Source organism: Camelus dromedarius, chromosome X (assembly GCF_036321535.1).
Source record: "Camelus dromedarius isolate mCamDro1 chromosome X, mCamDro1.pat, whole genome shotgun sequence".
NCBI lineage: Eukaryota > Metazoa > Chordata > Mammalia > Artiodactyla > Camelidae > Camelus > Camelus dromedarius.
This window is the reverse complement of record NC_087472.1, coordinates 36,786,377-36,812,948: the sequence shown is the minus strand read 5'-3', so window position 1 is coordinate 36,812,948 and position 26,572 is coordinate 36,786,377. Positions and strand designations below refer to the sequence as shown.

The 26,572-nt window shown below is 45.2% G+C and overlaps 1 protein-coding gene across 9 annotated transcripts in view; it reads right to left on the bottom strand.

Annotated features, from left to right (window-relative positions):
* The window catches only part of PAK3 (p21 (RAC1) activated kinase 3), a 240,316-nt gene that overhangs the window by 106,614 nt on the left and 107,130 nt on the right, over window positions 1-26,572 (bottom strand). For 3 of the 9 annotated variants that reach the window (XM_064482942.1, XM_064482945.1, XM_031445099.2), the window contains exons 1-3: window positions 8,266-8,375; window positions 7,059-7,168; window positions 1,842-1,989 (exon numbers count right to left, since the gene is read on the bottom strand). The exons of 1 other annotated variant lie outside the window; for it this stretch is intronic. The gene's annotated coding sequence lies outside the window, so the exon portion shown is untranslated. Of the gene's footprint in view, window positions 1-1,841; window positions 1,990-3,078; window positions 3,202-7,058; window positions 7,169-8,265; window positions 8,376-26,572 lie in introns of those variants that run through there. 5 more of the 9 variants (XM_064482943.1, XM_064482944.1, XM_031445107.2 and 2 more) reach the window with 5 other exon arrangements.

The following is a 26,572-nucleotide window of genomic DNA, read 5'->3' as shown; positions in this document are numbered from 1 at the left end:
ATGTGTCCAGTGTGAACAATGAGTGTGAATAAAGGAGGTAAAGATGATTGTGTGAATATATAAGAGTGTGTGAGTGGGCTTGAGAGAGCGTGTGTGGATGTGTGTGTGTGTGTGTGCACATGCATGCGCATGTGCATGAGTGAGCACTGGAGGGTACCAAAATAATCTGGGATGCTGAGAAACTCTCCAGGAAGTGTCTTTCCTCCCAAAGTCACAATGTGTCTAGTTTGAGGCAGGTTCCTTAGCCCATCTCAACTTCTATCTCCTCAGGGGTAAAACAGTGAGGCTAAAAATACCTACCTTGAGCCAATATCACTTTTATAATCCAAAACAAAACCAGTAACTCTTAGAGAAAAATACCTACCTTGTAGAGTTACTATAGGATCAAATGGTCTCATGCACGTAAAATGCCTAGCACAGAGCTGGCAACAGTGGGCATTCAATAAATACAAGTTATTATTGTGGCTGTCATAGAACACCCAGGAGAAACCCAGGGGCTTACGTCTTATTTTAGCCAGTTCTAGTTACCTTCTGTTGCTCAAGCTCTGTAGAGGATCCCCTGCCGGAGAGCATCTCTAGAAAGTTGAATGCATCAGTATCGGCAAGGCTGTAATTTCATACCTTCAATTTCACAGCCTACACTCTGGAGCTTCCCCTCCATGAGAAGGCATCACAGAATCAGCTGCCGCTGAGCTGCAGTTTTCCTTTGTCCTTGCAGCCCCAGGACAGGCTCAGTGTGAAAGTGAACTATGCTGAATATTCCTCCTTTGGTTTTTGTTTAGGTTGTTTGTTTTTCTTGTTAGGGTTTTTTTTTTGTTGTTGTTTTTGGTTGTTTGGATGTGACTTGGGCAATACAAGAGACACCTAAGTAACTGACAAAGAGACAGAAGACCAGAGAGAGAGACAGAGGGATGGTAAGATACAAACAGATAGCTGGACCGCAGCATATAGCAACAGAAGGCCAGACAGAGAAGACAACAGAGGAAGCTGTAATGGCTGCCTGAGAGGAAAAGAGACAGGTAGATGATCAGAGAGGCAGACCAAGAAACCTGAGAGAAGTGGAGAGGAAGAGAGAGTGGCCCAAATCAAAAAGCTGCCGGGGAACTGTCAGGCACCTGCGAGAGAGACTGGAGACCTGTGAAATCTAGTTCCTACTCCTGAAGAGTTTACAGTCTAGTTTACCTGCCAAGATGAATACTCCAGAAACCATGCAAGAATTAGTTAAGGCAGCAGAGAAGCAAGGGCCACACTCTATGCTACAGACTCAAGTGTTATTGGAGAGCGGGGGAGGAAATGCTCCCTGGTTGGGTGGGAAGGCAGAGGAAAGGCTTAGAAGGTTTAACTTAAGGCTACCAGGCCCAGAAGCTGGGATGGACGGGGTGGGGGTACACTTTGAATACGAAGGTAAAATTCAGGTTATGAGGCAGTAGAAATTATAGGAACCAACTGGCGAATTGGTGGCATGTGGCTGAAATGCCACTTCAACATCAGGAAAGCCAGAGGAAAGGAAATGACATCTTGATGGAAAGCATGTCTGTGTTACACTGAAGCTCTTAGATGGAGCTTGACATCTGCAAAGGACTTGGCAATGACTTTTAGGTGCTTTCTCCTACTCACTCCAGGATGTAGGTCAAGGCTGTCATTCCCATATTAGAGACTGGGGAACCAAGAGACCCAGGGCAGCTATACTGGGCACAATCCTCCAGAAAAGAGAGACTGTGCCCTGAGGCCTGGCTGGTGAGGCCCAGGCAGGGCCTTTCATATCAAGAGCTCTGGTGGAAAGGTGGCATTTACCTGGATTTGGAGATCTCTAACTCCCTGCCCTGGAATCCATTACTCACCTCACACCGCCACCGCTGCAGGACCTCAGCACAGGTGGGTGCTGCCCATGAGAAGGGGCCGGGCTGCCTTCAGCTCCGATGGACTCAGTGCTGGGCACACCAGCTGCCACAAGATGCAAGGACTCAGCTGCCTTTTCTTGGGGGAAACCTGCCGAGAGAAGCATTGTGGGGGAGCAGGAACCTCTTTCCCTACCTGCTATTGCTCCCTCGTCCAACCCCCAAACATCACACACACACACACACACTACAGTCAGTCTCAGAAACTCCCTTAAGAAGACAGAGAATCATAGTCGAGAGGTGAAAAAAAAAAAAAAGCCTTGGTATGTAGGAGTCCAGAAAGGGCAGTGAACTGGGAGTTTCAAGTTGAGAACTGCTGTCACTTCACCACTCTGGATCTGCTTGTTAGCGAGTGGAAAAGACCTGCCGTAGTCACCTTGGACAAGTGTTGGGAGCACTAATATTACAGATGTGAAGTATCTGCATATTCACAGCAGATGGTACAGTCCAGTGAACAATAGGAAACTGCAAGATGATGGCAAAGGCAGGTTTGGCTCTGAGGATACCTGAGCTTCCTGAAGACCCTGCTGTTCAGTTTATGTCATCCCTCAACTCCAAGTCTCCACCACCATTTCCATTTCCTTTTTCAACAGCTTCCTTCACTGGGTTGGTGGGCAGGGTAGGGGGAGCATTTTGAGGTTCCCTAATTTGCTATCATCTCACAGCTGCTGAGGGCCTCTGAGCCTAATCTCCACCACAGGGATGTCTTCCATACTCTTTCCCAGATTTCTTTGGGTGAATACATCCTGGGGTTTTAGGGGGTTACAATTTACCCTGTCTTCCCCCAAAGAGGGTTCCATGGCCAACTATGACAGAGACAGGGCTTCTTTACCGCTCCCCGCCTTTCTGCCTTTCCCCACAATCGCTTGAGCCTCTCAAGGAGACTGATATTCCCTTGATAGGACCCCAAGCTCTGAAATCCTTCCTAACCTTCCCCCTCTTTTCTCCATGGTGTTTGTCCTCAAAGAGCAGCACCTCTGTGCTAACTTCTAATAGAACCAGATCCAGGCTAGCACACGTTCTATTAGAGGATTCCAGAATGCACAATGTCCTGATCCAAAGACATGGATGGACGGTTGGATATCTAAAGATGGAGACAGTAAAACTGAAGCCTCAGGGAGCCAAGAAAAGCCCCATTATTCCCAATTCTCCCCCCTCGAATAAAAAGACCAAGCCTTACCCCAGGTCTGCCAGTTGCTGCTGGCAAGCCTCCAGAGCACGTCTGTCCCCCAGCGGCCCTGGCATTCCCTGTGAGCTTCCCACGCGCACACTCCAAGCAGCCTTTCCAAATTCTACCCACTGAGCCACTGAGCGGTGTGCCCACCCCCTCTCCCGCTGCATGAGCTCATCCTGCCAGGGCGTGCGGTGGGGGTAAGGGAGGGAGGGCTGCCAAAGCTCCAGAGAGGGGTGGGACTCAGAGAGGGCTCAAGAAGAAGGACTATAGAAAGTCCCTTGCCCATCCCCAGGTAGGGAGGAGCACTACAGGGACTCAGAGGGGGGAAAAGGGGGCAAGTGCACCAACTGGTACTAACCAAGCACCACCAGGTCTCTGTGCAAGATCAAGAGCTTTCCTTAGGGCTACCTCCACCTTCCCTCAGCCGCTTAATAACTCCATGGCAGCCTGCTTGGAACCCACAGGTTGGGCAGCTGGAGCCAGTGCACATGCAAATAGCAGGACACGGAGCTCCACCTGGTGGCCACACTCCTCTCACTTGTCTGCGGGTATGCTGTGTCGGAAGTGAGGGGGTGCGTCCTGTGCATGAGTACATATGGGGTCAGATATATCTGAGCTGCATCCTGCACCACTTTGTATTTGTGTGGCTGTACCAGGACATGTGTGTGTGTGTGTGTGTCCGTGCAGTGTTTATATCTCTCTGTGTATGCGACCTTGTCAGTGCCATCTTGTGCACGTGCTGTGGGTCTGCACTGTGCCGCATGTGCATTGTATCCATTCTGCGCTATGGAGTGCTTGTGTCTACCCTATAGCATGTGTCCTATGTCTATGCCACATTGTGTATCTGCATCTTGTTGGGTGTCTATGCTACCTTGTGCGTACACTGTGGCCTAACCTCCTGCTGGAGGCTGGACTAGAGATATGTGCACTCATCATGTGCCTACCAGCACCACGCCTTGCTGCGTTCCAGCTTCCTGCTGGCATCTGTCTGGGGATTAGGCCTGCCACCTTTTTGGTGGGGCAGGGAAGCTGTAGACAAACACCTCTCTCTCTTCCAGGGCCCTCCCATAGCAAGTGCCTGGACCAGCACTGAAGATAGTTGGGAACGTTCTGGAACCCTTTTCAGGCCCAAAGAAGGAAACTGGGCACTAGGGGCATGGCTCCCTCTCTCAACTCCCAGCCCCATCTATGTGTGAGATGGGCCTGCAGGAAGCCGCTGCTGCCTGAGTTTCTCCTTCAGGCCAGTTGGAAGGACTAGAGCCCTTCTCCACAGGGAGTAACAGCTGCACAGGGGGTGAAACACTGGCTCCGGAGCTGGGCCCCAGGGACGTATAGACAGCTCTGCCAAAGGTGTTCCCATTGAGGTCACTAGAGGGCGCGATTGTGCTGAATGTTAGGGGTAGAGTCTCTTGAGAGTGCAGAATTCCAAAAAGTCTGCCTGGCTCAGAAAGAGAGAGAGGAGTGAGAAAGATAGGGAAAGGATGCACACCCTAAGCCAGGCCCTTCCTTCACCCTCACCCCAAGCCCTTCTGTTCTGAGACTGAGCTAGGGAGTCAGGGCCACTAATGTGTAGCTGCTCCCCTCACCCCCTCGGTGTAAGATCTGTACCAGATCCCCCACAGAGCTTTGCACGAGCTTGGTTATAGGGGCAGATTCTCCACTCGGGCATCTCTTCCCCTCCTGCTCCCATTCACATGAATAAAAGTAAGGCTACACTGCTGAGAGAGATGAAATGTGTGTAGTGGTTGTGTGTTCGTTGCCTGTCTTCCCTTCAACTGGAGAGCATACCAAAAAGCGTGATGTAGAAGGAGTAAATGGAGTGGGGGGAATCATTGCCAAGAACAAATGGACCCACTTCCTAAAATGTCACCACCATCTTAGAAACCACCTAGTCCAACCTCATCATTTGAAAGACAAGGAAACTGAGGCCCAGAAAGGGACAGAAACACTCAGACCAAAACCCCTGACTTCTGACTCCCAAGGTTGGTTCCACCCCAGCTCCTGGTCCTCTAGTCCATAGAAGACTTCCTTCTCCAAATCCAGCACCTTCCCACCCCAGGGCAAAACCCCGGCCTCCACCTCCCCTGGGTGGACTCCAAGACCATCCTATTCCATCTCAGTGACCAGGCGCGCCCAGGCCTTTCCGTGATTTCCACTCCACACCAAGAAACCGTTCATCTCTTTCCAGTCTTCAAGGTCCATTTCCCCCATCTTGCATCCCGCCCGCAGACCCAGCTGTGGCTAAACCATTTTGCCCCTGCTCACAATCCCCTGGCAGCACAGATTGCCCCAACCTGCAGATAATTGACCGGTTGTGCAAATCAGACACAGATCTATCTTATTGATTAACATTTCCAATTAAACTCCGTGTTAGGCTGTATGAGAGACTCCAGCAACCACCGTGGGCGTAAATGCAAATTCCTTCCAAAGTTGCAGAGCGCGGTAGGAAGCGACACCTTTCTGGGAGGAAACGGAAACAGACTGCCAGAGCCGAGGGTTCATTTGGTTCTCTGGTACCTCTAAATCCGATTTGAAAAGTACGGCTGTTACTTGATGGAGGCTCAGACTTCACCCCTGAAATGGAGTACCCTGGCCCCGCGCTGCTGCGTGCTCTCTCCCGCCCCCTGCTGGAGAAGCCGCGTAGTGCCGAGCTAGCCGGCGAGTCCACCCCAGGCCCTGTAGAGGGAACCACCTAGACTCTGGCAGGCAGTGGGGATGTTGGGGGACAACAGGACATCTGAAGCTTAAGCTGCACCCTAAATGCCTCAGAAGCTTCACTTACCTTCTAGGGCAGTGGTTTTCGCCATCCCTGGTCAGCTCGGGGTCCCATGGGCCCCTGGGAAAGAGGGCTTCCTTTTTTGAGTACAAGCAGATACCTCCACACCGGCAGCTGGGGCCCTAGACTGGGCCCAGACCCACCCCATATAGAAGTAGTCAACCTACCTGTCTCCACCAGATTTGAAGCTCCCCAAGTCCCCTTTGGGGCCCTGGCCCCCTACTCACTTCTTCTCAGGAGGAAGAGCCAGTGTGGAGGCTGTAGCTCATTGAGTTTCTTTTCCTTCCTGTGACCAAAGCTACTGGTGCCTGAAGATGGGTTACATGGGTGCGAACGCTATTGATTCTCCAACTACGGAGAAGTCGTCCCCCTAAGTCTGGGCTGACCCACAGGTGCCTTAACCACCAAAATTTCTCCCATCTTACCAAGGAAATCAGGGCCTTTGGGCTCCTGGTAAAATGATGTCTCTCTTTTCTTATCTCTCCCTCCCTCTCTCTATGGATTTGTTCCTACCTACTTCATCTGATCTTACCTACCTACTCTATCTGATTCTTAGATCTGATTTTTTTTTGCCTTGGCTATCAACTTTGAACTCATAGTAGCTTAGTCTCTGACCTCGTAATAACAGGGTCTCTGATGAGGGCAGCACCTCCCCATCCCCGCAGTGATTCCTCATTTCCCTCTCCTGTCATGCCCATCCACTCCCTTCCCCCCAAAGACCTCAGCAAGCTTGTTTGCTCTATATTCAATTTCTGCCCCCAACTAGAAGATCTGCAACCTGTGGGAATGGACAGCTAGTTGGCATGTCCTTAGTTAGGGTGTTGTTGCTTGCACCCCTATCACAGGCAAACCTCCTTTTCCTGTTAGGTGTCTTGCCTTGTAGGCAAGGCCCACTTGCCTGCCTGGAGGCTTGGAGGGTTTGCTCCCTGACATCCCAAGGTCCCCCTGGCCTCGACTCGCAGCTGTTGGTTTTTTCTCAGCATACATCCTGGTCTCTTGCCATTTTGCTTCTTCCATGGGGGAGCAGGGTAGGATATTTGTATCCAGAAACAAGCTTACATGGCTCTATCCAAGCCGGGGCTTGTTAATCATCCATGACCCTATTAAGCCCCTTTGCCCAAAGGTGTCCCTGATTGTCAGAAGCCTCTGACACATCACAGACCTGCCCAATTTATAATTTTGCTGATGGCCCAGTGAAAACCGCACTGACCTTTATACCTCGGTCATCCCAGAACAGGGCCACAGTGCTGTCACCAACAGGAATGGACCTCCTTCTGTTCCAACACCTCAGACAGCCATACAGTTGGCCTGGATTTGAGTCTGCAAAACCATGGGGGGAGCAAGACTAACATGGCTAAAGGCTTCCCTGTTGAAAGCCATTTTTTAAAAATAGCACTGCAACCGCCCCCTTCATGCCTCCCAAAGCCAAGCCACTCATCCTGCTCTCCTTCATCTCTACAGACCACAGCCTGGAACCCTCAAGTCCAGAGTCTGGCCTTGGACTCTGGAAGGTGGGACCGAAAAAACAAGTGGGGCCTCTGGCTCCCTCCCTGCGGGCACCGCCCTCCCACAGCTCCCCACCCCACCCCTCAACCACCACCTAGGGAAGGAAAACCTGCAGAGAACAAGAATCCAAAATGGTCAATCCGTCTGAAACTGTGGCAGGAATCTTGCCAGAGCCAGTTCACAATCTGAGGGCAAGGTCCCCCTGCAAGCTGAGGGGGACAGGGAAGGGGGGCAGTGGACCTTATGACCCTGCTCCCCAGACAAAGACGACGGCCAACTGAGGGACCCCGGGCTTTCTAAGGACATTATTGCATCATTCCAGTCCCCAGAGAGGAAGAAAAGAGTCCTCCTGTCATGGTCCTCCCACCACCAAAAAAGGGGAGGGGGATAAAGAAAAATAAAAGGGGAAAGGCGCCCGTTTAAGAAAATCGTCACTTTTTCTGTTTGCTCTGATCGGACTGTGCCCCCTCCTCCGGACTTGCCGGGGCCGCGGCCACACCCCCTCCCCTTTGGATGGGGGAGCTGCCGGCGCTGCTACAGTGGCTGGGGGAGGGGGGGGGCGGGAAAACGGTATAAGACTTACAGACTGACGTAGCTTTTGGGGCGGATTTTGCCTCAAGCGGCCCAGGCCCCAGTAAACGAGTCTAGGGCTTGACCCCTCCAAGGGGCCCAGGTCCTCCGGGAATGGCCCCGACACACCCACTTGTCCGCGTTTGCGAGCCGGGATCGTGCAAACTGTTCGCTGGCTGTCAGGGCTCCGGGGGAGCCACGGAGGGGACTCGAGGCCGGGACGCCGCGACATCCATAGGAGGGTCCGGGAAGGCAGAAAATCTGCCCAGCGGCCTAAAAGCAGAGCCCAGCGGCCACCCCCTCCCCAGAGCGAGCCAAATGCCATCCATCGCGGGATTTACCTGCCACTGGTCCAGCCACCACGTCCAGACCTCTCCTCTCCCTCGGAGCGCTGGGGCTGGCTGGCGGGGCTGGGGAGCCGCAGCCCCGCGGCCGCGGCCGCAGCCCCGGGCCCGGCCCGCTCCCCACCCCACCCCCCCGGCTCTCCTCCCGGCCCCGCACACTCGCTCCGGGCCGGGGAAAGCCGCAGCCCCCTGCGCGAAACCCCAGACGGTCCGCTGCCCACAGCTGCCCGCCCGCGGTCGAGCCCTGCTCGGCAACCGCTCCCTCGCCCTGCTCCGCTATGACGTCACCCGGGCTCTGCACCGCACGGAGGCCAATCAGAGCGGGCGGAGAAAACTAAAATCACCCTGAGTGGGCTACTGGGGACCAATCTTTTGTTTCCAGGCAGGAAGCGCCTGGGAGGGAAAAAAAAAAATGAAGGGGAGGGAACAGGGAGAGGGAAAGGAAAAGGAGATGGAAACTTCTACACTGTCAGGGTTGTCTAGACAGAGGTGGGGCGGTCGAGAAAGAGGCGCACCTGACAGCAAGGAGTGGAGGGGCTTATTTCGTATGTCTTCCTCAACTGCACCCCCTCAGGAAGACTGGGCTTTCAGATACATTTTCAGAGGAGGAGATCTGTCCAGCTACACAAGCACTCCTTACTGGGAGCAAATGGTTTGGATTTGGGACACCACCTGTCAGGCAAGTAGGTTACACTGACGGAATCTCTGGAATCCACAGTAAACTGAGAGAGGCAGATATGGCAGTGGGATTCAAAGAGATGGCAGTCTAGATACGGAAACCGCCTTTCTGCACATGAAGCACATTCTTTAAAAAGCATTATAGAAAAAGAATATCTACTTTATACACACACACACACACACACACACACACACACACACACACACACACATACGCATATATCGTTATATTAACAATCATTAGGATGCGGCTCTCCTTGTCCTTCCTGTCCCTAAAACCTTCCATGGCATCTCTTCTGTTTAAGAAAAAGTTCAAATTTTTGCTGGTGTCAGAAAGCCTTCTAAAATCTAACTTCAAATATTGTCTCTTGCTACTCCAAAATCCATCCACCCTAGGATTTGACTAGATTATGCAAATTAGGGTAAATCCTAGCAAGGAGACCATAAGCTGTCATCAAAAATGACAAAAAATACAAAATAATAAGTACATTTTGAATTATAACGATGTGAAATATGCCTGCAGAATAAAAAGATCAGAGATGAACATAAAATTATAATAGTTGGGTTAAAGAAGTAGGATTATGGTTGATTTTTCTTCTTCACTTTCAAACTTCTTTTTATAAAGATAAATGTGTCCTCACATCCTTAAATGGTCAAGTTCGGCCATGACCCTCCCCATTGACTTTTATCCAATTTTCTCAACACTTCATAACACCCAGCAATCACTTCTCCATAATGCCAACAAAAATAAGTTTCAAGACCAAGAGTGAACTAATACATCTGCCAAAGTCCTTTTAGGAAAAGTCACACAACGGGCCTCTAGATTCACCAGAGACAACATCTGGGGGAAGCTGGAAATTGGGATGCCTCTTTGGACTAATTCATTTTAAATTGTGATGATACTGGGAATAGGGAAAAGAACATCAATGACCCTTCAGGCCTATGACAAAGCAGGAAAGAGGGAGGCAAAGACTAAGTAAACTACACACTCCAGACATTTTTAAGGATCACTTTGCTTTTTACTTTTTATTTTCCTTAATTAAAAAAATACTAATGCATACATGAGTAGTACATGAATTTTGCAGAGCTGGGATTTGTGTCTAGATCTGAGTACAAAGCCCATGCTTCTTCTAATATGATGTGTGGTATTACTGATGTTAAAATACATACTTGCTTTGAAAAAAGTCTGAGTATACCAGCTTGGTTTTTCTTTTTTTTTAAATCTGAAATTTTTAAATAGCTTTTTTGGACATGGTGGTTATTGTCTTCTAACGCAAAAACTCCCCTCACCCTCCTCACATCCTTGATTAATAGGGTGATATCAAGACGGTTCTGCTTCCAAAGATTTTACAGATATCTTTTTTTAAATATATTTTTCTCAAACTCCCAATTTATCCCTTCCCACCCCCTCCCCACCAGTAACCATAAATTTGTTTTGTATGTCTGTGAGTCTGTTTCTGTTTTGTAAATCATCAGTTCGTCTTTTTTGTTTTTGTTTTTGTTTTTAGATTCCACATATTTTTTAAATTAACTTTGGGGCTAAAAAAGAGTAAACCATCACATTAATTTTTGTTTTTACATCATGGTAAAAGTAATCAATCTAAAAATCACTGAGATAAATGAACGTCATTTACTTTATGTTTATCTCTGATTTGTAAAATGCACATATTTGGGTTATTTTAAACAATAAGAATACTTTAAAAAAAAACAGAAAGATATAACTGGATTCTCCTGGCTAATGATTTAACTTGGGTCTTCTAGGTTATTGATTTAAATTGTAATTAAAAAGTATCTGATTTCACTCTAATCCTCCCATATACCTCAGCTATAACTCAGAGCTATTTATGCCATCACCACACATGGTTATTTAAACATTTCATGAGTGTATTTTTTTCTCTCTGTGGTGATTACTGAAACTAGCATGGGGCCAAAATCCTATCAGGTGCTTGACAAATTAAAGCACAGTGGTGTCATAGAAAGAGGACTGTACTTAGGAGCCAGGCCCAGCACAAAAGAGTTCAGTCTTCCTGTGAAAGGGTGATAACCTAGATCATTCTTGGTACCATAAAGCAGTCTTTACTGCCACTGGAGTTTGTTCCCCAGGGATATAGAATAACTTCATGGGGACTTGCAGGGAAACAGAAATGTCTTACAGATTTCATCTGTGTTCATCAACTCCCACCCTCCCCTGCTCCCTTCCCCAAGCTCATTGATTTAAGGATACAACAACGCTACCATAATAACCACTCTGGCATGTGTATCCTGCTTCTTAGGTTACATACCACTTTTGTATCTCATCATTTGATCCTCACAACAACCACAACAGTGGACTGTGACAATTATTATGACCTGCATTTCACAGATGAGTGAATGGAGGTCCAGGGGTTTAAAGCAGCCTGTTCAATGTCTTGGAGAGATGGTCCTAGAAACCAGGTCCCCCACTCTCAGGCCTGTTCTTTCTACCACCCTACATGGCAACTTCGGTTGTATTTCTCCTTTGACGCCCACCAACCAACCATCCCTTTGAGTCACATGAGAAGTGAGAGGCTCTGGGATGGGGCTTGTGGTATCAGGTGTAAACTAAAACAAATATCTTGAAACTGTTCCAATCAAATCCCAGATACAGGGAACATTGCTCACTCTCATATACCATTGATGGGAGTATAAAATGGCACAGCCTTTTGAGGGGGGCCAGCTGGCAATACTCAGGAAACTTTTAGGGCATAGGCCACTTGACCAAGCAATTTCAACTCAAGGAATTTGCCTATGGATATACTTATAGATATGTTCACATATGTTCATTGCTGAATTTTACACAAGCATGAAAAATCTTACATAAAGGACAACCCAAATGTCCCTCATAAGGGACTTGTTGAATAAATTATGGTATATACATGCTGTGGAATATTATATATCAGTTAAAAAGAGTCTAATTGATTCCTATGTATGGGAATCACCTTGACACCATCTTGAGTGAAAAAAGTTGTAGAACAGCATGTGTACTATTCTACACAGTATTATTTTATTTTGTTTTAAAAAGTGTGTGTTTAAGTTGGAATTATAAACACCAAACTGCTAGTAGAGTAACTCTGGGAAATAAAAAGTGGGAAGGAAGACATGTAAGTATATGTGTAGTGGGGGACACTAACTGGTTTTTTTATATGCTTCTGCATTGTTTATACATTTTTTACTATAAGCATATACAGTATTTTGCATATAAGAAACATTAAAATGGGAAATAGAGGCTTCTTAAGGTTAAGAAAAAACAAAAACAAACCAAACAAAAACACCCCTACTATCTCTAAAGGCATCTAAATGCCAAGGCAATGGTTCAGGTGTGCCAATAAATGCTAGGACATGCCAGGCTGGGCTGAGCCGTACCTGGACAGGCACTGGGTGCTGGGCAGAAATGTACAACCCACAGGGCAAAAGCAGCCTGGATATCCTGGCTCCCTTCCCACCCCTGCCTCAAATCCCACTGCCATAAATTATTCCCGGTCATGGATCTGGGTTTCTGTGGCTCTCAGTCTTCACAGGTTTTGCTATAGCAGCTGCACTTTAAAAAAAAAAAATACCTCCTCCTGCTCTGAATACAAAAGAACCTGGCTTGGCAGCTAGTGCACAAGGAACTGGCTGGGAGCACCGTGCCCAGTCCTCTTTCATCCCGGTCTGCTCACTATAACCTATTGTCATCACTGTAGTCGGGCCCCTACTGGGCTCCTTCCCATCCCTCCCGTCTTCCACTCCAATCCTTAGGGGCTCCAGCTGTCCTGTAGAGACCACGTGGTGAGTAGCCTGCTGGGCAGAGGTCTCTTCCTACACTCCTTCAAACCAGAGGCTGGGGAAAGAGGGAAGCCCGTGGCTAGGAACACACCATCCTCTTAGGTCTTCAGAGTTCTGGCCAGGGAATCAGGAGACCCAGACTCTAATGTAGCCTCTGGTTAGGATACCTTGGGTAAGACTCAAATTTCCCTCCGCTTTAGCTTTCTCCTTTGTGAAACTTGTCCTGCCAATCTCCCTGGACTCCTGTATGGATGCAAATGACTAACGGAACATGAGTGGATTTAACAGATTTCAGAACTACACATCTCCTAAATGGACTCGATGAATCCCCATTTACATATACTTCCTGTACGGTGGGACCTTGGAACTGCAAGGTCTCCCCTCACCTTTCTTCACTATAATTAGTGCCCGTTAGGGACCTGCCCTGTAGAGTCTGTGAGCTTTCAGGAGCCCACAGCCTCTGCCCTCCTCCCCTCCATCAGCGAGTTAGCGAAGGAAAAGCAGAAGACAATTAAATGTAGGTGGCTGTGGATGAAAATTAATGTAAGTGGTAAGTTCCTGTCCTCTGACTTGGTTTTAATTAGCTCCACTTCCATGGTCCTATGTATCAAACCACAGTATTTCATTGAGCTGATGCTCTGTTTGATTTTGCTCCTAAGTGAATCACATCGTACATTCCTTCCCTACACTCTCCGATCCATGCACTGCCAGAACCTAAGCCAAACTGCAGAGTAAATCGAATTCGGAAAGTTGGTTTCATTGCTCTCTCCATTTCCCTAGGAGGAAAAAAAGAGAGAGAGAAGGAGAAAGTGGAGGACAAAATTTAAGGGACAAAGAACCAAGGAGAGATGTAGGAAACCAAATCTTAAATTTTTTTTTTGGACCGGCTGGACTATGATGTCATGCTTTCTCAGCTCACCTGTGATTGGCTGCTCAGTTCAGCATCTGCTGAGAGCTAAAGGCTGATTATTTGCCAGAGATACAGACCTTTCAGGGAAGCTTTGAATCATTGCTGGTTGTCGTGACAACCTGGGCAGTGTCTGCTCCTGATAACCACATAATGAGTTTGTCAGGAACAGAAGTGCCCCCATCCCCACACCCAACCATCTGAAGTGGTGAGCAATAGAACATTTCCCTCAGGAGGTGGAGGGGAAAAAAAAAATCATCAACGGGTGTAGTGGAGATCCCCTCAGATAAGGTACGTCAGCCAAATCCTGGAGAAAATCTCCTTTTTGAGGAACTCCTTACCTGCCATCTGCAGGTCCCCAGCCAAACCACTGTATTCACTCTAACTCAGAGAGCTGGGGAACAGGGAGTGGAGGGGTGAGGCATCTCTGCAACCCTCCAGCAAAGCTGAACAGAGGGAAGTGTGAGTGGAATGCTAAGTTGATTAGGGCAAGGCATATTACCTCTCTTCAAAAGACACCATCACGGAATGGTCTAGGGCCAATGGAGGGCAAATGTCAAAGATGGTAGGGCATGGCCATACCCAGTCACCAAAGCCAGACACAAAGGGACCTTGAGCAGCATGGGCAGTGTGCTTTTCTGCCTAATGCTTTCATTTTCCAGGAGGTGGACACTTCACTCTCCATTATCTAGGGCTCCAGATGTTCTTGACAGGGGATATCAACTGCAGTTTTGTGATACGTTATTCATTCCTAGGACAATTTTACTAGCACCTACTCAGTGCAGAGCACACAGCTCAGTGCTACAGATGCGACACAGGTGAACCAAACTTGGACCATCTCCTCGAGGAACTTGGGATCTAGTTGGGGAGAAAAAATACATACCCAAGTAACTGTGATACAAGACAGATGTAGTAAGTAAGTATTACAAGGAAAGTCCAAAGTCCTCAATTTCAGAGAGAGGAGAATCGCATCCAGCCTGTTACACGCCAGCTCCAATCCATCTTTCCAAGTTCTCCCACCAGTCTTCCCTTATACTCCAATCGTCAGTTCCATCAAACCAGTATCTGTTTACCTGATAAGTCTTGACTTTCATATCTCTGTGCCTTTCCTCCTGCTCTTCCCTTTGCTAGCACAGCTTTCTCTTTCTTTTCTCTACCTGGTGATACTTAACATGTATTTCTCAACCCTACTCAAATGGCATCTCCGTTGATGCACAGACTGGTCTCATATTTATAACCCCACAGGTAATCTGTACCTGGTAGACATGGATGTTGACCGACAGCACTACTGGGTACTGTATTCAAATCCAGTGACATAAGAGAATGTTGATACAAACCCATTTTGGATTATTTAGGGGAAGAGAATAGGGAAAGTCACACTGCTTTTAAGAAGTCTTATTAAGATGATCAGCACAAATCTGTTCTTCCACTACACATCATCTATAGCTTTTTTAAATTCTGACATAGTTTAAGGCTCACAAGAAGTTGCAGAAATAGTACAGAGAGTTCCCAGGTAAGCGTCAATGAATTTTCCCCAATATTTTGATATATTGTATTATTTTATTTTACACAGCCACAGTACATTGTCAAAACCCTGGAAACTGACATTGATGTAGTACTACTCACTGAAATACAAGCCTTTTTCAGAATTTGCCAGTTTTACATCCACTCTCCCATTGAATAATTTACCAACTCAGCTGAAAAGTAGCAAAACTATTCATTGTAGATCTGAGCATCAACTCCCATCCCCCTCACCGCCTCAGGCCCATCCCCCCTGAAAAAGGCCAAAATCTGAGAGTCAAAACTTGCTCAGCAGTGAAAGAGAGAAAAATCAGCTTGGACTAAGAAAACACAGTCCTGCCATTAATCAGGCTGGGAGGACAGACAAACAAAGCCAGCCGTGAAGTTAACCAAAAACAGTTTCTCCCAAGGCTACACAGTAGTTGTAGTATGCCATAATGCCCTCCATCTTCCTTGAGTGGCTACTATTTTCTTGTCAGTGATGGCCCAGACCTGCTCTGCTCTTCTCATTTATTACTGGGAATACTAGTTACTAAGCTACCCTTGCCTCATGATGGTACCCCATTCCTACTCAATCTCCCCTTCTCCTGATCCCACCTCAGAAACTGCAATCAACCCAGAACACATCCCTCCTCAGCATCCTTCAGTGGGAATCCAAACACTGCAGAAGATGTTCCCTTCTCCCTCTTTTCAAGAGTGGCATCCTATGGTTGCTCTGGCATGGACTTCCTCGATGCATCTTGTCAATACATTTCACTTTATCCAGCTACAGTCTTGTCTCTGGTAGTCTTTGGCTCATTTAGCTTTGACACAAATAATGAGATAACCAACCCACATCTATCTGGAAGGCCCCTTGAATTATCAGGAGTTAGCCATATTCCCTTGAATCTACCTAGAGCCACATACCTAAAACTGAGATTTATAGAGTAGGTGCCTAATAAATCCTCACTGAATGGATGTGGGATTGTCACATATCAGATTCATTGGAATGGTACTAGATCCAGGGACAAAAGCCCAGAGATGAAGTATTGCATAGAAGTTCAACATGCAGACTCTGAAATTAAACTGCTGGCACTCAAATTGCAGATTCACTGTTTAACAGCTTTGAGAACTTGGGCAATTTATTTAGCCTTTCTGATCCTCAATTTCTTCATCTGTGAAATGGGGCTCTAATAGCACCTCCTTCTTAAAGTAATCGGGAAGATTAAATATAGATTAAATGAATGTAAAGCAGGAAAGCTTTGGGGCAGTGGTTCCCAGTTTGCTGCAAGTGGAGTCACCTGGTGCTTTTTATAAACTGCTGGTGCCTTACCTCCCACCCAGAGATTCTGATTTAATTGTATGGCATGAATCTGGGCATCAGGGTTATAGAAATCTTAGGCTCTAATCTCCTCTGATTCTAATGAGTAGCAAAGTTTGGGAAGCACTGCAATAGGGATTTCATTATTTAAGGATTATCTTTCCTCCTTAGGTTAGTGGGTAACCTCTCGCCATCTTTCTCAGAGTGTCTAAATCTCACAGGGCCGGGAAGTAGAATTGGAGAATTTTCCCAAGGGGCAGGCATTTAAGTTTGATTCTCCATGAGGCTTCACCCAGCTTTTCCCTGCAATCCGCACCCCATCTGCCAGATGGTTTGTTCAACTTGGGAAAAAAAATAGCCTTTTTCTTCCACGTGCATAACAAAGTGATGAAGACTAAATATTTGGCTAAAATTGCAGCTGTAATTCATGTCTCTCTCTCCTTTTTTCCCCTTCCCAAACACAACTCAATCACACTTCAAATTAAGTGGTCTCAAGTGTGAATTTAAAACCAAAGTTAATAGGTGCGCACAGGATGGGCTGACCATTAGAGACGTGTTTTATAGAAGCAGATCTCAATGTGCTCTTGTTCTATATAATTAAGTACCTGTTGAACCTCATAATCAATCCTTATTTTGTTTTAATCCAGGAACTAGTTACAATGTTCTCTGGTGTTCACTTGATCAGGTCACTTGTGGGGGAGGGGAACACCTGAAACATGCCCTTCCCTCCATTTATTTATTTCTCTATCTACCTATTTATTTATTTTTATTGAAGTATAGTCGATCTACAATGTTGTGTTAAATTTCTAGTGTACAGCATGGTGATTCATTTATACATATATATATTCCTTTTCATATTCTTTTTCATTATAGGCCATTACAAGGTATTGAATATAGTTCTCTGTGCCTTCCCCCCAGTTTCAATCGAAGAGAATACATTCCCTACCCAATAAATAATAAATATGAATTAACCGATGAGTTTTAAAGGTCAGTTCGATGAAAGTTTAAAATATGTTCGTGTTGATTTTTACAAGCGGTCCATCTCCTCCCCTCCTTATTCATGCCGGCTACTAATATGGAAAATTTAATGAATTCTGACATGCCAGGCTAAAGTTTACTGCTGAAAAGGAAAGGGGGCAGGTTGCTAGGCAAATTAATACCATAAACAGGAAAGTGACAGCCTGCTAGGGGAGGATGCTAACAGGCTGTTTTTAAACGCCACTCTAACTGCATTTTGCATTCAAATGACCAATATGCTAATTACAATCCTTATCTATTTGTTCAAGGCCTTAAGAATCTCGGCAGCTCAGAACACAGACCCCAGCCAGCAGTTTGACTGCAGGGTTGTGGAAATAATAACATGGCATTTCTTTAAACATATTTTCAAATTCAAGCTTCTTACAAATCGAGATTGGCCTTTCCCCCATTCAGGGAATTAGTGAGGCTTAACTGTGTTCACTATGGTGCTGGCCCCCACAAACCCCTGCTAACAAAGGCTCTGACTCCTACTTGAGCACTGCCGGTTCGGGCAGATTTCCATGGTAATTTGCCGGTTCTCTTTTGAAAGACGTGGGGCGTCTTTGTAAACGGGAGGAGGGTGTACTTTCCCACTAATCTTGGGATCGTCTTCGACCCTTTTTAATTTTCACCACCCATGTAAGGCCAGAAAGAACTCTTAACCCTGCTTTTTGTAATTTAAAAAGCAAACGCCCCCTCATTCTGTTCTGAAGAGAGAGAGGCAGAGAGACAGAGCATCATTCTCCCTACACTCTAGTTGAAATTATCAGACATTTATCAAAGCCATATTGGGGGTGGGGAGCTGAGGATTTATCACTCTTCCCCCAGGCTCTATCTGGATTTGCCTGGTGGATGAGGGTGATGGTGAAACTACCACCTTCTAGTTATACCACCCAGCCCTCAAACTCCTTGGATTTTTAGTAAAACCTAAATGATCTAGAATACCCACAACAGCAGCCTCAAATAATAAATTGATTATTTTTTACTATATTCCAGTTTTGTAAACCCCGCCCCACACACACAGGCACATCAGCTTCTTCTTTCTACAGTTTAAGACAATGATTCATGGACATGACAGGCCTGTCCTAAACAAAATTATAAACTAGTCTTAATATGTTCTTTCCCCTCCTGTGTTCCATTCTTCCTTCCAGAGCTTTCTCCCAGCCACCCAGAGGCCCAATGAGCTAAAGTTGCTGCCATTTCCTTCCTGGGTCTGCAAAGAAGGAAATCTGATTGAGCTCTTCTCAGTACAGTCTCAGCGATTTCACTGATTGCTTCTTTTAGGTATCTGCATTTAGGAATGAATTGCACAGGTGAAAATGTAGAAGCCACTGCAGTTTGGGGAAGCAAGAATGAGAGGAGGATATTTTTGGTGATTTTTCTGCTAAAGACTTTGGTTCTGTTGCGGGCCAGGGTGCTCAGGCATCAGAACATCATGATTTCAAAGACAGACTTTTGCATTCATACATGTAAGCAAGATTTTTCATCCACTCCAAGAAGCTTAAAACAGGACTTTTGGTTAAACAAATTTAAAATGCCTCTCAGTGCTGATGACCCTCAGCTATATGGTTAATTGCAATCTGACCGTATTAGGAGTCGAGGCCAGCACCTGCCTGAGAACACCTTTCTGCACTGCTGTGCATCTCTATGCATCCTGATTTAGAAGGCTGAGGATGATAGTGGGGTTGGGGAGCAATCTCATGGCTATTTTAGCAGAGTCTTGAGATAACCTGGATTAAAACGGACCGGCTAAATTGAAAAGCCATTTTCTGGTCTGGGGATTTTGATTGGCCACAATACAGCACTTTATTTTTAAATAACATCTTCATTTTAAACACTCAAATTCTCTTGTTTAAAAAATGACATTTAAAAATAATTCAGCACTTGAAGATAAGTTGGATGTTTTCAGCAACTTTTGGGAAACCTGCTTGTACTGAAAAACAAAAATAATAAGTAAATACATTTTCCTCTATGCAGATTCTCTCCCTGGCCCATTTTGGATGAACTCTGAGCCCAAGGTTGTTTCTACACTGGCCTAAAGAAATGGACGGGGCCATATATCCAATAGATCATTTGCAAAGCTTCTAGGGTAAGGGGGAGTCGTTTTTCAAATAATTTGCTGTGCCAAAACACACAAAAGAGAAAGGCACCAAAACCAGAACAAAATAAAGCTTTACACATTCCCCTAAGTCAGTGAAAGGATAGTTTCAAAATTTGTGAATCAGGGAGGAAAATAAATTTCAGAAAGGCTTAGAGGCTCAAGGAATCAACTACTGAACAAGGTGTTTTGAAACTACCCCTGGGTGTGAACCATCTACGAGCTCGACACCAGAACTCATCATTTACTCTGCTCAACTAGAAAATGATTGAGTGCCAACCATCCAAATCACAGTGAGGGAGGCAGGTCCCAAGGAAGCAGCCTAGAGCAGATGACAGTATCTGACGCACAGCTTGAGCTGAGGATGGAGTACGAAAATCCCAAAGGACAGAAGACAGAGAATAAGCAGCCCATGTTTAAAAGCTGCCTCACAATTGGAACGAAAACATTTACAACTTGTGATTAGTTTTATTTCAATTCATTTCCTTTCATTTAACAGTCACTACTTCTCTTCGATAGCACAGAGAAAAGAAAATTAATTGAATCCAGTGAATTGGTTACCTCTTGTACACTTTATTTTATACACAATGGATTGATGTGGCTCTGAGCTAGTTTCCCCAAAAGTCAAGTCAAACAGGCCCAGTCCCTGCCCTCTGGATGCTTGCAAACATTGATCTTCCAGGAAGCAGCAGAGATGTGTGTGCAAAAAATATTGGACAAACGTTGCGTGGTATCAGTGGCCCCCTGTGAATATTTCATGGACACATCTGAATGGACCAACCAGTCAGTTCTCCAGCACATTGTGGAATTGTTGAATGTTATATCTCAAGATATGCAAGTTAATGTGTAACATGAGACTAATCAGGATGGGTACATCTGCAAGCAAAAAGCTAAAAATGATTCTGAAGTTGCCTTTATCCATGTCATGGGTAAAAGAGTTGACTGTCCATAAATGAAATAGATGAGACCCATGCCTGATGGCAAGGCCATGTTCACTGCCATCTAGCTAGCGCCTAGCACTCTGCCAGGTATATACAGGGGTATTTATGAACCAGATGAAAGACATGCTGTGTGAAAAAAAGAGTTGGCACATGTAGTGGGGAAAGCATAGGGCAACGGTGGGTACTGCCTGGGTGGAGAAGTCCTCCCATGCTCACTGTCAAGAGCATGGCATTGCATCTTCCAGAATGAAAAACTCAGAGATGAAGTTTTATGTGTAACAGCTGATGAGAGGCCAAGAATTGGGCTATGATAAAAATAGAGGAAGGAGGAAGGACACAAACAAGAATATAATTCATCTGTTCAAATGCTTATTGCATACTGAGAGCAGCGAAGGAAGGAAGGAAGGCACCACTTAAAGAAGAGGTTAAAGAGAACAGAAAGGGTTCATGCTAATAAACTGGGGAAAAGAGAAAGAGACCAAAAACTAGCCCTGTAACAAGCGAGAGGGGCTATGGAATGAATAATGATTGAAGCCTACAAGAGTGAAGTCTTTTTAAAAGTCAGCCTGCAGAGAAATGAATACACTAATTTAAGCAAGCAGCAAGTCATGAGGCCTCACAAAAATAGCCATCAACCAGGATCAGGTAAGGGATGACTTAGGAAATGTAAACCCACTTGCATGGAGCAAGCAGCTATAATATACCAAATCGTAGGAAGGAAAGGACTGGTTATAGTTTCTGAGTTGTATTCTGATTGATGGGAAAGGAACGTCAAAAGCCACGACAAGAAAAATAGGAAAACCTCCTTCATTTGCACTCCACCACTTTAGTTCTGTGATAATCCCAGAGCTGGGGTGGAATCAAGTTATCCTTTGCATTTCCTACCAAAGAACTGTTGGCTAAGTAATTTACTAGTGTTCATGTCAGACAGGATTTAACCTGTTTGGGAGAAGATCATTTCTTTTAATTATTTCTGTGGCATTAATTTGTATATCCATGTCCTAATTATCAACATGTCTCGTTCATTCAACGAACAGTCTTTTTTTATTAACGCCTTTTATGTGTCAGGAAGCATGTGAGGCATTGAGGAAACAAAGAGAGAACTATATCTGTATTCCTGCTCTCAAGAAGCTCATACTCAGGGATCAGAGATGGAAGAGGGGGATTAGAGGAAATAGTATTCATTTAAAAATCATTATTGAATGTCTACCATATATCATGAGAAATGTTATATATTTGACATATGCAACCTGCATTTCCTCATGTACCTGGGGTACAAGTGAATTTACCATAATAGTAATAACTCAAGTAAAACCGGTTTCCCCTTGGCACAGTGGGGAACAACAGAAAATCTTTTCTTTGTCCCTTTTTCACCCCAACCAATCACTATTGCCTATCTCTTCCTCCAAAGTAACATCCCATTGGCCAAAAGGAGCAGCTAAATCTCAAGATAAACCTGCCAGAATCAGTCCCTGCTCCTCCGTCCTCATCCCACCCTGAAAATCTTAATAACGAAAAACTTTCCAAGAGCCACTTGGTCTCTAAATGAAGCGTAGCTATCTAATACCTAGAAGACATTTTGAACTTTTATAAACTATTAGGTCTCAAATTTCCCCAAACCATATCTGACCTCGATTACAAGCGAGATCACATACACTTTAATGACTCCCGTGTCATTTACTTGTGTCCCCCACCTGCTCAGTCCCCCTCACGGTCTCCCCAGTTATTTCTGAAAATCCCCAAGAACGGTTCTTTTCTGTTATTCTTCTACTCCCGCTCTCCTCACAAATGTCAATTGTCAAGAAAATTAACTAAACAAATGTTTCTTAGGTTCCTACTATGTGTCAGGCACTGGCGCAGTTGCTGGGAATCCAGCAAGGACCATAGCAGGCCAGAGTCCCTTCTCTCACGGACCTTACATTTCCAATGAGAGACAGTCAGGAGCGCCCCTCCACCCCGCCCCAGCTCCTGGCGGGGGGAGGCCTCTGGCTATGGGAACACAGAGGCCCCTGCTGGGGTGGGGCATGGATTCCTGGATGCTCACAGTTGCAAATCCACAAAGGCCCATAAATGATGTTGCCCTCCCTTAAGGAAGCTTTGGCTGAAGCCACCAGTTGGTCTCCCCAGAAAGGTAGAAGTGCACCCCCTTTCTTTTCTTTGTCACCTGGACACTGAAACAACATTGCTTCTACCCTGTATCTTAGGGAGGCCCCATCTGCAGACACCCCACTGCCCTAGCTCAGACTTTCCAACTCTGTTCCTGGGCCTGGAGAACAAACACCGTTGGGTCCTACCAGATTGCCCCTCCACCCCCACAGCTCCAGGTTTCTGACAGTCTTCCTCATGGAACCGCTTCCTTTCTACAGATCATCTCAAGCCACTTGCTTTCTGCAGATCATCTCAAGCAAATCAATATCTGGCAGTCTTCACACACACAGATGTGTCTGAATCTCAGTTGAGGGTCAGCATCAGGACCCCTGCAACACATAATGTATTTCACGTAATCCTTAGAGTCATCTCATGAAGTCAGGCACAATTCTTCAGTCCATTATCAATGATTCCGAATTTCAGAGAGCTCTGAAAGCGTTTTTTTTAAAAATAAATTTCCTGACCAAACTTACATGGTGACAAAATCTGTGAGGCTTTCTCTGTAAATATTCGTTTCATTGCAGAAATATTCAGAAATATTGATGTGATTGATTACTGGGTTCTGTTCCAAATCCTACTAAGGATGCTGCACAACATGCAGTAGTTTTAAAATAAAAAGAATTAAGAAATGTATCTGGTCCTAAGGCTTTTGGATAAAGGGTTGGGAAGCTATTTCTATAACCAGTTTTATAGATAAGGAAATTGACATTCAGAGACTTGGCTAAGGTCACAGAGCTAGCAAATGGTAGAGCCTGGAGTAGAATCAAGGTCTTTCTGACTCCTAACCTTGTGCAATTTCCAATATATCAGTTTGGCTGGGTGTTTTTATGTGAGAGATATGATATATGGTTGGATGCTGCAATCAAAGAAAGGTTGAGACCAAGTAATCAGAGCACATCTCAAAATGCCGCCTTGCAAAATTTGTGTATCTGTTAGCCACTTCAGTAATGTTTGTCACAACACTACCCTCTAAAGAAGTTACTTTCTGAGAGTACATTTTAGTACTGCTTTTAGAAAACTGACAAAATTTTAATGAGAAAATTCTGAAAGGGGATCCATTTCTAATGGATTCCATGGTGTTTATCACTCTACTTTCTTGTGGGGACATGTGGACTTGCAGTAGAAAGTTTAAACTGTACTATTTGCTCAAGATAAACCACCTATGTGACAAAAAAAGCCATGCTCCAGAGATGTGACAGCTTCATGGTATATTCCAGGCACTCTAATAACCATAATCATAAGAGGTGCTACTTTTGAGAAATTACTAGGGACAAGAAACTCTGCTACATAGTTTATATCATTTTATTTAATAATCTTACAACAACCATCACATGTAGTTAGACATGGTGATGATGATGGCAACAATAACAATGTGTTAAATCTTTACAACGTGGTAGGCATTGTGTGGGCTAAATTCTTTACATGAATTGACTCAATCCTCACAACAAACCTGTGAGACATGTACTATTATTATCCTGTTAGATAAGGAAATTAAGGCACAGAAAGCTTATAGTAATGTGTCCAATGCCATACAGCTGGTTAAGTAGTCACGATTTCATAGTGGAGCAAGGCTTAAAATCCAGTTCTATCAGTTTTCAAAGATCAATATGGCTTCAGTGGGGGTGGGTGGGGGTGGGTATAGCTCAGTTGTAAGGCGCGTGCTTAGCATGCATGAGGTCCCAGGTTCAATCCCCAGCACCTCCATTTAAAAAAAAAAAAAACAGATCTCAATTTGGCCTCAGTGAACTGGTTTCCTCGATGGTGTATGTGATAATTCTCCCAAACACTTTTAACATCCAGTTACATAATATAAGCGTGCAATAGGCTGTCCCATCAGGTTGGGTTACTAACATGGATTCTAGAGATATGCAATCACTCATTAACTATGAGAGCCACCTGATGACTACATGCACCCTATGAAGTATCATCGGAAAGAATATTTTAATACACACATCAAAGGGTTGGGAAAATGGCAAGCTGCACGTGAAAGAACCACATGCAGCCCCAGAGGCTCAGAGGAATTATCACTGTATTAAAGGATACAATGATTCTATACAGGCAAACAGAAGTGAGTCAGATCTGCCCTCAATTATGGGAGTTAGGAGTGAAAATTCTCCCCACTAGGTGCCCAGTATGTAGCAACATAGGCTCTTTGGAGAGCAATATCAGATCAAAGTAGTGACCAAGACAGACTATCACAAAGCAGACAAAGTGCAAACAGGGGCAGGTCCAAACATGATGTCTTCTGATGATCCTGGGACTACAGAATGGCATTTTCTTTGGACCGCAGCTGCCTCATCTGTAAAATGGGGATCACAATAGCATCCCTAGCTGAAGGAAGGGAGTTACATCAGATAGCCTTAAGGTCCTAGCCAGCTCTAAGATCTATGATTAATTTGAAAAGGCCATCTAAGAGACAATGACTACAAGTACATAAAGGCTTTAACATTAGATTAAAACATTCTTGTGCTCAAAAAAGAAAAAAAGCCTTCTCTCCTCATTTCTGCCTCCAGTTCAAGCTGAATTGCAAAGATTTTTTTCTGCAGCAAATGTAGCTCAGTCTCAGAAAGGCAAGATGTCTCCATTTGAGGCAAGCCCCAACCTGGACACATGACCAGTCATTTTGAAGTCACAGAGTACTTACTGGTTACCTCACTGGAAGCACACACACTTCAAGACTAACCTGCTTTATTCATACAGATGATCAAATTCATCAGTGTAAATAAAGATAGGAGCTTCACAATAGCTCTGAGTTGGTGCAACTCCCCAGAATCCCAGCCAGTCTGTTCTTTTGCTTCAGGGTAACCTTGTGCCCATATAATGCAAAATCATTGTGTATTGGCTTGAATGGGTACAAAATTGACCATAAAAATAGAAAGAGCTAATAGATAATCTAGTGCACTACAGATCTGGCAAAGAGGTTAGTAGAATGCGATGTCAGGTACTGCTTTATCCTGCACTGTCATTAATGATACAGAAGACAGGGAGTTTGAAAACGCAGTCAGATTTAGTCTACAGAAGAGCCCAATTAAGGGTCTTCTGGATGCAAGGACATTAAAAACAAAGGATGTGGGTGTGAAAGTGAAACACTGTGCTGGAGGGTGCAGTTGGGAAGAAATGGCCTAATTCATCTGGAAAACAAATTAAAACCCACCATTCTCAGGATGTACACATCAGGCAGCAGTGGGAGGAGGAAGAGACCATGAAATCTGTCTGAAGGAGGCCCCTGTCCTGAGATGTGATATACAGGCTGCGTCACAAGGCAGTGAGACTGTGTTCTTATAGATAAGGTCCAAAGGGAGACGAAATCCCCATCCAGATTGTTTAGCAGGAAGAAGATGTAGTTTGTTTTGGTTTTGTTTTATTTTGCTAAGAATATCTGGTCGTTATCCATTCATCCTGTTTATTCCTTCAGCATGAATTTACTGATGCATTTGTTTTGCTTACCTTTGTACGAAGTACTTGAGGAACTACTGTGGAGCTAGGGAAGATGCAGCCCCTGCTCTTAAGAAGCTGAAAATATAAGTGGGGAGACAACTATGCAATAGTTACAAATATAAGTAAGGAAATAATGTAGATTACAAGGTAATATACAAATCACCCAATTGCTATGGATACTGTGGGTTTGAAGAGCAAGAAGACAGTGGTACTGAGTAGAATAAACATTAACCAGAAGCCCTAGCCTGTATGGACAGATAGATTGCTTTTTACTCCAGGACACGACTTTGCAGATTCTACTTCCTCAACCCAACATGATCTATGGGATGTGCCTATGACCAACTAACCAGGACTCTTCAGGGTAGCTGCCAACCACAACAATTAGATGAGTCAACATGATGGGTGTGTACTGCCTGGCAAAAAGGGCTCATAAGGTAAACAAACACCTTCTCTCCAACCAGGAAGAGGGAGCT